The following is a 15,105-nucleotide window of genomic DNA, read 5'->3' on the forward strand; positions in this document are numbered from 1 at the left end:
CACTCACCGGCCCGCAGAGCGCTGGGCAGTGTCACCCCCGTCCTCTGTGCCTGACCCCTGCCATATTACAGCGGTCCATCGGCCACCTGCTGTTATCTAGGTGACCTGGGTCCCCCCCACCGAGAAGCAGCCTGTGCACTCCAAGGCAGCCACGCGCTGGGAACCTCGTTTGTTCTCAGAGACCTCGTCTCTTCATTTGTGAAATTCCTCCTACAAATGGACCTCAGGGTGGGAGCGGCCATCCGCCATCTCAACGGGGGCAGAAGCTCGGAGCCTGAAGGGCCGCGAGAGGGCACAGCCCCCCGTCACCAAGCGCCCCCTCCATTATCCCACTGCATTGTCCCAACAGCTACCCGGTGCCCCCACGGGTGGAGGTGTCAGGGGAGCATAGGGTGGGAGCGGGGATGCTATCCCGTCGGACCTCTTATATGCGTGAATATCACGTAATTACGGGGACGACTTCGTTATCACGTACGAGCATTATGTTCTTGTTACATTGCTAGGAACGTGGTGACATTATTATTTATTATGATTATTAAAATAATAGAGTGAAAGGACACCAAGCCTTTGTCCGGGCAGACAGCCCAGATGCAGAATACAAGCGTCGTCTCACGGGGAAAACCACCTGTGCCCCGTCTGTGTGCACGGCCATCCCCACCCCGACCATGTTACTCCAGGCCCATCTCTGGGGTGGACGGAGGCCTGAGTTTGGGAGGAGGGAGGGGAGAGGGAGGGGGGCTGGGCCAAGCTTCTCTGATTCCAGAATTGCTCGTACTGGTGTTACGGGCCCTGTCAGTTGACGCCAACTGGGTCCCTGCAAGTTTTTGGACCTCAAAACCACCGCGCCCACACCCCCTCCACAAAACAAACACGAAAGGGTGTTGTCGTATCTTTGGCAAAACGGGCCAGTGGAGGGATGCGTTTCAAGCCTGGAACGCGGAGAACGGGGAGCCGTCCTGAAGGAGGCGGGCGGGCCTGGCGGGTGGGTCCGGCGTAGAGCTGGCACCCGCCGTGTGATCTGGCGCCCGAGCCCCGGTTCCATTTGCACCAGCCGTGTGGGGCTGGTGGGCTGGCTCAGGCACGCTGAGCCCCAGATTCCTTGTTTGTCAAATAGGGATGATAATAGTGTGTGTTTCACTGGGTTTTATGAGGGTAAAAATGAAACGATGCATAGAAAGCGGCTTTGCGCGGAGCCTGCCGCATAATAGATGCACAGTGAGAGCTGGCGATCGTCGGGAGAAGGGCTGCAGAACCGGATATTTAATCTAGAAATAGAAGCCTTGGGTTGGCACCCAGGGCTGCCACCAAGTCCCCAAGAAACGGGGTGTGGAAGCGAGCATGACGTGGCCCAGCTCCCGGGGGCCACGTGCCGTCCGTGGAACTCGGAGGCGGCAGTTTGGGTTCGATCCACGGACCTTTCGGCGACACGAGGCCACATTGCATTCAGAGCACACTTTCGAATTCAGGGATTTGGGGGTTGGCGCATGTGGAAGCGGGAAGGACTGGTTGCAAGCAAGTTTCAGAATTCTGAGAACACTTTTTTTTTTACAATAGTAAAACAAATTGATTTTTCACTTACATTTTCAATTAAAGTTAATTGGATTTTTTACATGACAGTGAAAGCCCTGCCACCCCACCTTCTTGCTGATGTCTCTGCCAAGTGGATCCGTTTCTGCCCTGACCGGATGTCCGTATGTACTCAGGAAACCGCCGTTCCACGTTCTGGAAACAGTGGTCTTTCTGGACATGTGCACCTGCCATGATACCCTGTTCCTCCCCGTCCACAGCGACCAGTATCTGCTCTCCACACGGTGACCCTATGAGCCAGGATTTCCCCCTGAATGACAGGGCCACTCCTGTGCCCACTGTTGTGGCAAACATTCATTTCAATATTTGCTGGACAAAGGACAGGATGCCTCTGTGGTGCCTTTGGGGAGGCGTGTGGCCCATGCCCTGGGAGCCTACTCGGGCTTGTGTGGGAACGCTGGAGTGTGTCCCAGGGCCGCTCATTCGGCCATAAGACACGCTCGTGTAGAGCTGGGCTGGCTGCTGTGGGGTCCCTGTGCGGCTGGACATGAGAGAGAGGACCTAAGGTCGGGGCACCTGGGTGACTCGGTTGAGCACCCAACTTTGGCTCAGGTCATGATCTCACAGCTCGTGAGTTTGAGCCCCGTGTCAGGCTCTGTGCTGACAGCTCAGAGCCTGGAGCCTGCTTCGGATTCTGTGTCTCCCTCTCTTTCTGCCCCTGCCCTGCTCGTGCTCTCTCTCTCTCTCTCTCTCTCTCTCTCTCTCTCTCTCTCTCTCTCTCAAAAATAAACATTAGGGGAAAAAAAGAGGAGCTAAGGTCTTCTAACCCTATGAGGGGGGCTAAACCCTACGAGGACAAAAAAGCTTTCAGCTGGACCCTGGCTCCACCTAGAGATCCTCCTACACCCCCCTCATTAGCCATGATTAACACTCTTGCTGAACGCGTGTTTGTGTTACGGGCCCTGGCGTTAAAGGTTAATTGACTCAGTAATAACTTAATTATGAAATGTGCATTACAAGGAATTATATAACCGGTCCTTCACTTCATGACTCCTCTCAGCCTCTCTCCACGTGTCCCCTGAGTGCCTTTCAACGCTGATGCTGCTGACGGTTCCCACTAAGAGGACCACAGGCCAAGAGGGGCCCATCTCTCGCCACCGTAAAAGGCGCCGAGGAAAAATTCGAATGGAGCCTTAATAACGATGGGATGGGAACACAGAGACAACGGTGGGGAATGCAGTTAATTAGAGAGCTGAGGGAGCCTCAGAGGCTCGTGCAGGTATGAGTTTTGGCCGCCGCACGTGTGGTTAAAAATAGCAAATTAAAAACCGAACACACGGTTAAGAAAGTAAGGGCAGCTTGTGTAGCTTGCGGGTCCCCACGAGGAGCCCTGGGCGGGACGGGGTGAGGGCTCCATGATCGGGGCCGGGTCATGTGTGTGCCCAAGAGAGGGCGTGTGTGCCTGCCGGTGGTCCGGCGAGGTCAGAACTGAAACGCTGTCCTACTCAGAACTCTGGCTCGTTCCACGGAGCCACGAGGCTCCGTTCCGGCACTTTGGTGGAATTTTACCGTGACCTGTGTCTCTGAGTCCTGAGAGCAGTGACAACCAAAGCTCCTGTAAAACAGCCTGCCCAGCAAACCGCCAAGAAGGTGCTAATGATAGTTGCACGGAGGCCGCGGGCTCACGGGGCCCCACAGGCTGATCCTACAACAGCCCCCGACGCTGGGGCGTCGCCCCACAAATTCCAGTACAGAGCTGGGAACGTGAGTCCAAAACATGTCAGCTGCACAAAGGGACCCGCCTGCAGGGCCAGGAGGCCTGTGAGCCAGCCGTGAGCCCAGTCTGGGGACAGCAACGTTGTCGGGGGGCCCCCACTGCATTTCTACAACAGTGACCCCATCCCACACCAGTGATGGAGGACATGTGGGCCGCCAACAGGGCGCAGGGCTGGTCACAGATCAGAGCATGAAGAATATTGCAGACTAGGCTTGAATTTTCTTCTTTAATGTCAGAGATGAGGAAGTGTGTGTGTGTGTGTGTTAAAAACCTGGCTGGAGAGTAAACCTTCAAAAGGGGAGGGAGCCGGGGGGGGGGGGGGGGGGGGCCAGGGGGGAGGGACCTGTATCGTCCAGGACCAGCCGAGTTGCTCTGTGACCACGAACATCCCCTGATTCCAGATGGCTCATCGCTGTGACGGTCTGTTTCTCGCTCACCATTGAGGGTCTGGGGGACTCTCCAGAACAGCTGTCCTCCACACACCCCCAAAAGTGTCACAGCACAGGAAGAGAGAGCCTAGAGGAGACCCCGCATCAGCTCTGCAATGCCTTCACGTTCTGTTTCCACTCGGGCTTTGTTGGCCAAGGAATGTCGTGTGGCCGTGTCGGACCTCAAGGGGACAGGGTTCAGGACAGTGGGGAGACCCAGAAATGGGACGTTTTCTATAGACACGGAGAGTCACCTTTCCTAGAGACTGAGGCGCCCACCATGAATGGATCACCACGAACTTCTCCCCGAGAGCACACAGTCTACTCCCCTCCCAAATCAATAAGAGAGTGTTAAAATCACACGTGTGCACGCACACACATACACACGCACTCTGAACCTTCTATAGTGTGGAAGAGCCCGGTCTTAGGGTCAAACAGACCTGAATCCAAGTCCTGCCTGGTCCCCACCAGCAACTTCTAAACCTCGGTTCTGTCATCTCTCCCACGGGGATAATGACAACCACCTCCTCCGGCTGTGGTGACGAGTCGGCGAGACAACGTAAGTGAAATAGTCGTCATGTGTGCTCCAACAGTGAGTTGTTATTAGCTCTTACCGTTGCTGGTGTTAATGACACATAAGTGACATTCCGCTCAGGAACGTATTTCAGGTCCAGAGAACGGCGCGGAGCACGATTTCGGGAACCCTTGCGCCAACCACAAGGTGCCGGCTCAAGTGGTGGGTCTGACGCCCCTGTCTGTGGCTGCTCAGCAGACCCCCAAGTCGTTTGCTGTTTCCACGCAGTGCACAGATTGGATCGTTTCGCGAATAGCTACCGGTCTCCGGTGTCCCACCCCAGCCCGCCACCCCTCCAGGGCCCGCGCGCACTCCCCCACCCCGCTGCTCCGGTTTGCTTTGTTCAGTGGAGTCTGGAGGGGACCGACCATTCTTCGTCGACGCAGGTGCTGGCCCCTCACACCTCCTGACGCCCCGGATTTGGCTGCTCTGCCAGCCTCAGCCCCGGTGGGGCCCGCAGAGCCACGGCCAACCCCCCACCTGTGAGTAAGAAACACATGTGTGGGGGAGGGGTGAGAGCCAGGATGATCTTGGGGTTGTTTGTTACCGGGTCAAAAGCTGACTGATACACTGAGAACGTGAGGCACCTGGGTGGCTCAGTCTGTTAAGTTCCAGCTGTTGATACTGGCTCAGCTCTAACTTCGTGGGATCGAGCCCCACGACATCCGCTTTGGGTTCTTGCTCTCTCCCTCTCTCTGCCCCTCCCCCACTTGTTCTCTCTCTCTCTCTCTCTCTCTCTCTCTGTCTCTCTGTCTCTCTCTCTCTGTCTCGCTCTCTCTCTGTCTCTCTCTGTCTCTCCCCCCACCCAAAACAGATAAATAAACTTTAAAAAGAAATACACTTAGGGGCTCCTGGGTGGCTCAGTCAGTTAAGCATCCAACTCCGGCTCAGGTCATGATCTCATGGTTTGTGGGTTCAAGCCCCATGTGGGGCTCTGTGCTGAGAGCTCAGAGCCTGCAGCCTGCTTCGGATTCTGTGTCTCCCTCTCTCTGTGACCCTCCCTCCCACCCTCTCTCTCTCTCTCTCAAAAAATTACTACAAACTTTAAAAAAATTTTTTTGAAGAAATACACTTAGAATGTGCCCAGGCCTTGGGCCTATGGCCGGATCACAGACTTACGCTCGACTTTAGCATCGAATGAGACAGATTCGTTAATGCAGAGCGGTGTCTCCACTGTTGTAGATTGAAAAATGGCTGGTTCAGAAATACTTGTGTTATTGGTTTAAGATCAGGCTCTCAGCACACAGGCGTAATGTTCTAAAATAATATTACAGTCAGGACTAAATCCTAATGTACTACACGGAACTAATCTGTTTCTCATTAAAATTATGGATTAAATTGTAATCCCCACATTTCTAGAAATAAGAAACACAAAGTCTTTGTACCCTTGTTTACGTTATCGTAAGGTTTGTATTTAGCCTTGAAAAAAAAGAAATCTCATTTAGTGCAAGAATTCAGACTTATTTATTCTGTCATTACGTCGATTGTTAAATCTTTATTAAAGGATTTTAAAGAAGGGAAAACATTTCCTACAGGTCTGGTCGGTTCTCTGGCACTTCTGGGCCTGCCCCTGCAGATTAAAAATTCTTCCGTTCTAGTAAGATTTGCAGTTAAGAGCCGAAGCCACGTGAGTGGAAAGAAAGTAAATGGCCATATTAGGTTTTCTGGAAGTCTATTATGGGTTCATTTAGATGACACAGATACGTTATTCATGGGGGCAACCGAGGGAGAAAAAGTTAAATAGAATTTGTCACCATCTGTATATGAACCAGGCATATGACCACTGACACGTGAGGGGCATACGTCCTTTTTCTGGTCGTGCCTCTCCCGGTTTGAAAAGAGTTAAGTCATTGAAATCGGCTCATTTGTCTGTGGAATGTGACCTGTCCTGGGTCAGGGGAGGCCCCGGGCTCCCGGGAAGGCAGTTACACCAGCTGAGATGTGAAAGTTAAGATCCCGGAGGAAGGTATGGGTGGCCCAGCTGGGGCGGCCGGGTCCTGGTGAGGGTCTAAAGTCGTTGGTTCCTGACATCGTGCCTTCAGTGCCCTCTTTCTGGCACTTTCTAGATGACCCGTCATGTCCTGCTGGCCTCCCCTTCCCTGGGAATCCCACCCACCCGGCTCTGCCTTGTCCTGGATTGGGAAACCAAGGAGTGGGAAACAGAGAACAGAACTGAGTCAGAGCTGTGGCCACTCCAAATAACGACGCGTGGCGAAAGCCAGCTCAGAAACAAACCGGAGAGAGCCCGTACTGCACGGCTCCATTTATTTAAAAGTCTCGAAAATACCAGCAAGATCTACGGCGATAGGAAACAGGCGGTCGCCCGGGGTCGGGGTTATGCGAGGGCACTTTGAGGGTGAGGGGCAGGCTCGTGACGGCTGCGTGGACGTGCACCCCTGCTTCTCACGTGGGGACGATTTTGTGGCTCATGTGACACTATCCGGAGACATTTTCCCTGTCACAGCTGGGGGGCTGCTAGCAGGTTGAGGCCAGGGATGGTGCTGAAAATCCTGCAAGGCACAGGGCAGCCCCTGTAACAAAGAATTCTCCAGCCCAACTTGCCGGTGGTGCTGAGGTCGAAACCCTGGGGTGTGGATACGTTGAAACGTACCAAGTTGTACGCTTTGCAAGTGGGCCGTTCAGGGGCGCCTGGGGGGCTCAGTCGGTTAAGCCTCTGACTTCGGCTCAGGTCACGATCTCACGGTGGCTCGTGGGTTGGAGCCCCGCGTCGGGCTCTGTGCTGACAGCTCGGAGTCTGGAGCCTGTTTCGGATTCTGTCTCCCTCTGTCTCTGCCCCTCCCCTGCTCGTGCTCTCTCTCTCTCTCTCTCTCTCTCTCTCTCTCTCTCTCTCAATAATAAATAGGCAATAAAAATTGTTTAAATAAATGGGCAGTTCATGTATCTCAATTCCGCGTCAATAAAGCTGCAAAATGAAAGTGCAGGCTGGCCGCTTGCTGGCTGGGCGACAGTGGAATCGTCTCGTCACCGCTCTGAGCCGGTTTCCCCTCTGCAGCAAGGGGGAGGGGGGACGACATTTACCCCCCAGGGCCGCTGGGCATGAATTGAGACCCTCAAACGCAAGCTGTCCCCCGTCTCAGGCACGTGGAACCGACTTGAGCCTCCAGGGGAGGAACGTGACAGGTCATCCATGGAAATGACATTTCAGCTGGGCTCCAGGCCTTAGAAAATCAGTGGACCAAGTGAAAACAACCTCTGAGTTTTTAGGAGACAGTCCCAGGCCCGTGGGGTTGGGGTGGTGGGACTGTCACGTCACCTGTAGGTAACAAGGACTTGGGAACGACCTTGAGGCCTGGCTCTCGGTCCGGCCCCCGCAGGAAGTATGACCCTGCTATGATTTATGTAAAAGTGCATATGCTGGGTTGGTTTTTTTTTTTTTTTTTTCTTTTTTTGGCTAAAGGCTATTGTTCACTGGGCTTCAGCCACCAAACCACTCAAGAAAATTGAAGAGACTCGAAGGTCTCAGGAAGCCCACCTCTCCCAGGCCACCCCCGAGTCCGGGACCCCGGAGGCCCATGTCTGCAATTCCACTGGAGACCGAGGCATCGCGGCACCATCCCTGCCGGGCCCCCCTCGCTCCGAATCAACTGCACCTTGAACAGGAAGGTGAACAGGAGAGCAGCTTAGGAGACAGGAGTGGAGAGCCCTCAATCAGCTCTTTGTTGGCCTGGGAGGTGATGCTAGAACACAACGCCTGCCTTTGTGTGGGTGCCGATCCGGTTCCCGGACCCGTCGGGATCCAGCGGTGGGGGAAGCGGGGTTACTTTCCCGGCTGTGCCGCCCGGTGGCATCCCGGGGCACCCCGAGCGTGCGAAGAGCTGCGTGTGCCCGGGACACAGGTGGCAGGTGAAGCCGTCCCCTCCAGGCAGACCTCCTTGATGTTCCAGGCTGGGTGGCATCCCTGGGCACCACCCACCCCCCGTTGTCCCGCCCATGGCTCTGACAACAGGGCCGGCCTAGTCTGGCGGGGTCCCTCTCCCCAGCTGGATGGAGGGAGAGGCCGTATCTGGGTCACTCTGAATCCTCAGTACTGGGTTCAGCGCCTGGCCCACTGACGTCCTCAAGTGCTGCGTGCTGAGTAAATGCGCTCAGGAAGGGTCGAGCGCATCTGGCTTTCTTAAGGGGATTTTATAGCCTCAAGTATCAGCTGGTGGATGGCCAGCCGCCCGGAGAGGGGATGCCAGCTTCTCAGCGCTCCACTCAGCCACCAGTGTCTCCGGGCCCTTCTAGGACAAGAGGTGCCATGGAAGCTGACGGGTGCCAGCTGCCTGGCTCAGAACAGGCCGGGCTGGTCGGGTTGGTTGTGTGGGGCAAGAATCAGGAAGAAGGGGCTGTTTTTCATAATCCAGCTTGTTTATCCAACAAACAATAAAACAGGGCACGATTGTTCGGAGATGCCGGACGGAGTCCATGAGAGAGACCCCACCGGACCAAGAGGTCTGTTCAAGAATGTGCAGAGCCTGGGAAACACAGAGGGGGGCCAACTTCGAGGGCACGGGGATGGGCCCAGGGCCGCGGTGTGCCCGAGCGGCTGGCACTGGCTCGGAAGAGTAGACCGCGCATTTTGTCCCAACTCTGTGGCCAACGACGTCACGGTGTGTGAGGATCAATTTTATGTGCCAACCGCACCGGGCCACGGCGGATGTGAGCACGTTTCTGGATGAGATTAGCATTTGAGCGGGTAGACTGAGTCAAGCAGATGGTCCTCCCACGAACCTGAGTGGGTGGGCCTCGTCCAATCAGTTGAGGCGAGGGCCTGACGAGAAACAAAAGGCTGAGGAGGGGGAAATTCTTTGTCTCTGCCTGTGTTTGGGCGGGGACTTCGGGTCCCTGACTTTGAACTCAGATTTGGACTGGAACTTGCACCATTAGCTCTCTTGGGTCAGGACTTCTAGTATCTGCACGAGCTAATTCCCCATAATTATTGCCTTCTCACTCACACACACACACACACACACACACACACACACACACACAAGCCCTGTTGGTCCTGCCTCTCTGCCGGCTGCTGACTAACACCCTGTAGTACCTGAACTTGTCCACGCTGCGAGGATTTACACCACGGGAGACAGCAAGTGCCACAGATAAGCCCCCAGCACCACATCTCCCGCCACTGCTGATTGTCAAACATTTACCAGCAGTATGCCGTGACCCCCACCGTGGCCCAGGGAATGTCCCTGCCTCCTAGAGACTTCCCCAGGCCAAGCAAGGGCCACAAGCCCCTGTCTAGGCTCCCATCTGTGGTCCCCGACTCCTGAAATAGACCCCGGCTGTACCTGGGGCCACGCAGCACACACAGGAGATGTCCTTTCCTCTGGGGCCAAGGTGCCCCTTGCCTGTGTGCATACACTCTGCTCTGTCCGTGCTGGTCCCTTACGCGGTCCCCGTAGCATCTCACGGCCCCTGACTGCGTGACCACCTCTTACTCCTCCCTGTGTCCCCAGTGCCAGGGACAGAGCTGGATAACGGCAGGTGCTCAGGGCACGATGAGTGATGGAGCCCTTCCGCCTAGGACGGTCTGAGTCAAAGAACGTCCTCCACAGAGATAAACTGGAAACCCACACTGTGCCCTTGCCTCCCGAGGAAGAGCTGCTAAACCGTCCACGTTGGAAAAGACCCTGTTAGCTCCAGGTTCCCGGGGCCACAGAACTCACCCCACTTCGTTTAAGAAAAAAAGCTGAGTTATTTCTTGATTCGCGAATCTGGAAAAGTCAAAGGTGCATCAGGCCAGCGGGCCCCCAGGTTCGGTTGTGTCTGTGTGCGTCTCGTTTCGCCGCGCTCGGATGAGCTCCCTCCCGTCATTCCGTCCTGGGGGTTGCCACCCGAAATGGGTTTGTATCAGATACGATTACGTCAGTGTCAGATGCCATAATCCCTGCTGGGCGGTGGTCACCCCCCCTTCTGCTGCTGTAGATGGCTAAGATGTTGGGGTCACGAGCTCCTGTCCCAGGCGGCTCTGGCGGCCATAACTAAGCACCCACACGCTCGTTTCTCGAAGTTCTGGAGGCTGAGAGGCCCAAGATGCCTGCTGACCTGGTAAGAATCTGTTCCTGCTACGGGGACGGCCACGTCCTTGCTGTGGCCTGACGTGGTGGAGACAGGCAGAGATCTCTCTCTTCCTCTTCTGCTAAGGCCACCATCCCATTGGCCAAGGGCCCACCTTTTGGACCTCATGTAACTCAAGTTACCCCCCAACGGGCCGTCTCTCCAAATACAGTCCCACGGGAGATTCGGGGCTCAACGTATCAGTTTGAGGGGCACAGTCAGTCCGCGGAAGACCCACAGCATAACTTCCTGTGTGCTGACCGTGCCCCCAGTGGAATGAGCATCTCTCTCCCCGAGACTTCCAACGAGATCCCTGAACCCAAGGCCCCTTTGCACACGTGACCGTGATCAGACGCCTGTGCATCTCTGAACCGATTGCTGTTTGGACGCCCAGACACCCGCCAGGCCAAGCAGGGACCCCCTGCCGACCTGTGCTGCCAGGGAGAGGTCAGCCCGTGGGAACCGTAAGCATGGAGGGTCCGGCCAGGCTGCTTCCGTAGGAGGACATGACGTGCCCTTTCCAGGAAGAAGACTGGATTGGGGCAGCCTAAACCAGCACACCTCTGTCACACGTTTATGTTTTCCAAGCCCCGAGTAGGAACTCCAGGGTTCCTGAGAATGGACGAGACCCGGGCCCTGCGGGACCCCCCAGGGGAGCTCTAAAAAGAAGACGTGGAAACAGACAGAGCGGACGAGGCAGCGAGCCTGAGCTCTGGTGGAGACAGCGGCACGCGGCCCAGGGAAGGACGCACCCAGCCTGGGTCGTCTGCGTCCCTCCCCACCGTCCGACGGCGGGGTGGCCCCCCATCGTCCCCTTATCCTGGGGGCTCTGGAGGCAGGGGCTGTGCGAACCACCCTCCCCTATACTCAGCGTAATTCGGAGAGCCCTACTGTCCGCTCCCACCCCGTGCACCGTGTCAGGCCCACGTGTGGGGTACACGAGCTTTTTTCGCTCGACGGTGTTACTTATTATCACGCGCTCCTGTTGAACGGCCATCACCCCTTCCGTCCGCAGGACTTGCTCATCCCCCAGACGGAAGCTCGGTCCCCGTGACACGGCGACCCCCATTCCCCTCTCCCAGCCCCTGGCACCCGCCGTCCACGCTCGGTCTCTGTGACTCTGACTCCTCCAGGGGCCTCGTGTACGTGGGATCGGACAGTATCCATCCTTCTGTGTCTGGCTGCTTCTCACTCAGCACCGTGTCCCCGAGGTCCGCCCCTGCTGGAGCGGGTGCCAGGATTTCGTTTCGTTTTAAGGCTGAACAATATCCCAGGGTGTGGACGGACCACATTGTATCTGCCCATCCACCGACGGATACTTGGGTTGCTTTTACGTTTTAGCTGTGGTGACTAGGGCTGCTGACTGTGGGCGTGCAAACATCTTTGCGCAAACGCCTCTTCACTGTAACCCCTGGAAAACAGCAGGGAGGTTCCTCAACACACTGTAGGTAGAACCGCCCTATAATCCAGCAATCACACGACTGGGCGTTTGCCCAAAGGATACAAAGACACTAATTCAAAGGGATACACGCACCCCAGAGTTCATAGCATGACTTACAGCAGCCAAATTATGGAAACAGTCCATTCGTCCGCGGACGAATGGATAAAGATGTGGCACACACACACACACACACACACACACACACACACTGGAATATTATTCAGCTATCAAAAATAACGAAATCATGGGGCACCTGGGTGGCTGAGTCGGCTGAGTGTCCGGGCGGCTCAGGTCACGATCTTGAGACTCGGGCTCTGTGCGGACAGCTCAGAGCCCGGAGCCGGCTTCACGTTCTGTGTCTCCCTCTCTCTCTGCCCCTCCCCTGCTCAGGCTCTGTCTGTGTGTGTCTCTCTCTCTCTCAAAAATAAAGAAACATTAAAAAATGTTTAAAAGAATGAAATCTTGGGGCACCTGGGTGGCTCAGTCGGTTGAGCGTCCAACTTTGGCTCAGGTCACGATCTCACGGTCCGTGAGTTCGAGCCCCGCGTCGGGCTCTGTGCGAACAGCTCAGAGCCTGGAGCCTGTTTCGGATTCTGTGTCTCCCTCTCTCTCTGCCCCTCCCCCGTTCATGCTCTGTCTCTCTCTGTCTCAAAAATAAATAAAAAAACATTAAAAAAAAAAGAATAAAATCTTGCCATTTGGGACAACACGGATGCAGCTAGGGCATATAACGTTAAATGAGAGAAGTCCGTCGGAGAAAGACAAATGTTGTATGATTTCACGCATATGCGAGATTTAAGAAACAAAACAAGCAAGCAAAGGGGAAAAAAAGAAAGAGAAAGAGACAAGCCAAGAAACCGACTCTTTCTTCAACGGCTTTTCATTTTTTTTAAATTTTATTTAAATCCAAGTTAATGAACGTGTAGCCTAATCATGGTTTCAGGAAGGAAACAGACTCTCAACTGCAGAAGCCACATTGATGGTTACCAGAGAGGCGGGGGTGGGGAGGGTGGGTCTTAAACAATTTTTAAAAATTAACAAAAAACAAAAAGTAAAATCCACCAAAGAGGGGAAAAAAGACAAACCACAAATATGTCTTCGAGACCCTCCCTGCTTTCAATTCTTTGAGTATATATTCACCCAGAGGTGGGATTGCCAGATCCCATGGTAATTGGTTTTTATTTTTTTTTAAGGTGTCACCACAGGAGTCTCCTTGGTGGCTGCTCCGTTCTACAGTCTCACCAACCGTGCACGATCTCTCCACGTCCTGGCCGACACGTGGCATTTTCTGCCTTTCTCATCGCGACCTTCCTAACGGGCGCCAGGCCACACTCACGCTGAACGGGCTGCCGCAGGCGCACCTGACTCTGGAGTGAGTTCCTGCCTGGTTCCCTCCACTCTTTCACGGTGTTTTGCTAACCCAGCCGCTGACTGCCGCGCACCTGAGTCCCACAGGTGGAGCTGGGTGGCTCCTGGGCATAGGTCCCTACTGAGGAGGATGCAGGGACCGTGTCTCTCCAGCGAGCCTTTAGGAGCCCGATCGCTGGGTCAGTCCGGCCGACTGCTGGATCGCAGACCTGCACGGTCCTGCCCCGTCTTTTCCAGAAAGGCACGCTCGGATCTGCTCCCCCACCCCCGACCCCGCACAGTGGGCTGGAGGGCTCCTGCCTCTCCACGTCTTGCCCGCGCCTGCCATCAGCCAAACCCTTGAACTTCTACAGCTCTGTGGGGCGTCAGGGGAATCCCCGTGTTTTGATTTGCGTTTCTCTGGCTCCCGGTGGATTCGAGCAGGTCGGCACTGATGTGTGCACGTGCCGTCTCCCCTTCGGTGAGTTGCCCGACGGGGTTGCCTTTTCCCCTTTACGGATTTGCCTTAGAGCATCATCTCTGCCACTTGTCACGGAAACAGGGGAACACGGGTTACTTTTGACTGAAAGCAGACGTGCCGTGACAGGCACATCCTGTGCGCATGGGAGGATCGGGCCCCGGACGGCCACGGCGTTCCCAGGCACGGCGTGGCGAGCTTGGCCTGTGGCCTCCGACATGCAGGCTTGGAGGCCGGGTGGGCTGGGGAGGTGACACGGCGCCCACGTTTACTGTTCCGGTGGAGCCGTGGGCCTGACCTTTGACATGCTCTTTGCACAGTCCGTCGGGGGTCCGTTCAGCTGTTGCGGCAACTGATGGTGAGTAAGAGGGTGCCTGCGGTCGCCGGCGGGCAGTTGGCCCCTGCCGGAACAGCCGGGTGCGTCTGGCACTCGGGGCCCGGCTCCCAACGCCGGGGGACGCGATGCGGGATCTTTAAAGGCTGGATCTGAAAGCGACCAGATCACGGGACTCCAAAACCGTCTGTTTTCAGTGTTGGAGGCTGCAGTCTCAGTGCTGGGACGGGACCCCCACCCCCACCCCCCTCCCCGGAACACCAGCAGGTGCCTGAAGGGCTGGTCGGGGGCTGCGGTTTGGAGCAGTTGTTCCATGAGACCTGTCCCACCGGTCCGTCCCCTGTGCTCTGCCCACGGGGGACGCCGGCCACGCCCACCAGGGACGGATGGGGTCCCCGGATCAGGACCCACAGCGGACCCACCCATCCCTGAGACTGCGTTAAGCTGGGATTCCAGGATTCCCCGCTTGTCTGTTACGGGAGAAAGAGCCGATGGCAAGTCTGGTGGTGACACCCCGTCCTGCAGAGGGGAGGCTGCTGGCTCCTCCCCTCGGTCTCTGGTCCCACAAGAAATCACATCCACCACCCACCTCTCTCCGGAGCGAGCCTGCCAGACAGACAAGTTCAGCATAAGCGTGTCCCAAACACGTCGTGCCATATACTTTCACTAACAGATTAGTCATTGCTTATCCGAAAGTCAAATTTGACGGTGCATCCTATACTTAAAAAAAAAAAAAAAAAGTATAGGGGCACCTGGATGTTTCTGTCCGTTAAGCGACCAACTCTTGATTTCGGCTCAGGTCATGACCTCACAGTTGGTGAGTTCGAGCCCTGCCTCAGGCTCTGTGCTGACAGTGCGGAGCCTGCCTGAGATTCTCTCTCTCCTTCCCTCTCTGCCCCTCCCCCACTCAGGCTCTCTGTCTTTCTGTCTCTCTCTCAAAATAAATAAACTTTAAGTTAAAAAAAACTATGTCATCTTTTTTTAAATCTCTTTTTCTTATGTTTTATTTATTTTTGAGAGAGAGAGACACACACACAGAGCTTGAGTGGGGGAGGGGCAGAGAGAGAGGGGGAGACCCAGAATCCGAAGCAGGCTCCAGGCTCCGAGCCGTTGGCACAGAGCCCGACGCGGGGCTC

General features: G+C 55.6%; 1 long non-coding RNA gene across 1 annotated transcript; it reads left to right on the forward strand.

Annotated features, from left to right (window-relative positions):
* Window positions 1-3,670: 3,670 nt before the first annotated feature.
* Window positions 3,671-14,709, forward strand: LOC121023878 (uncharacterized). The gene is made up of 2 exons (XR_005787530.1): window positions 3,671-4,291; window positions 13,004-14,709. It is a non-coding gene; the product is annotated as an uncharacterized LOC121023878 (long non-coding RNA).
* Window positions 14,710-15,105: the final 396 nt, after the last annotated feature.

Source organism: Herpailurus yagouaroundi, unplaced genomic scaffold (assembly GCF_014898765.1).
Source record: "Herpailurus yagouaroundi ecotype Mexico unplaced genomic scaffold, PumYag 569, whole genome shotgun sequence".
In the NCBI taxonomy this organism is placed as follows: domain Eukaryota; kingdom Metazoa; phylum Chordata; class Mammalia; order Carnivora; family Felidae; genus Herpailurus; species Herpailurus yagouaroundi.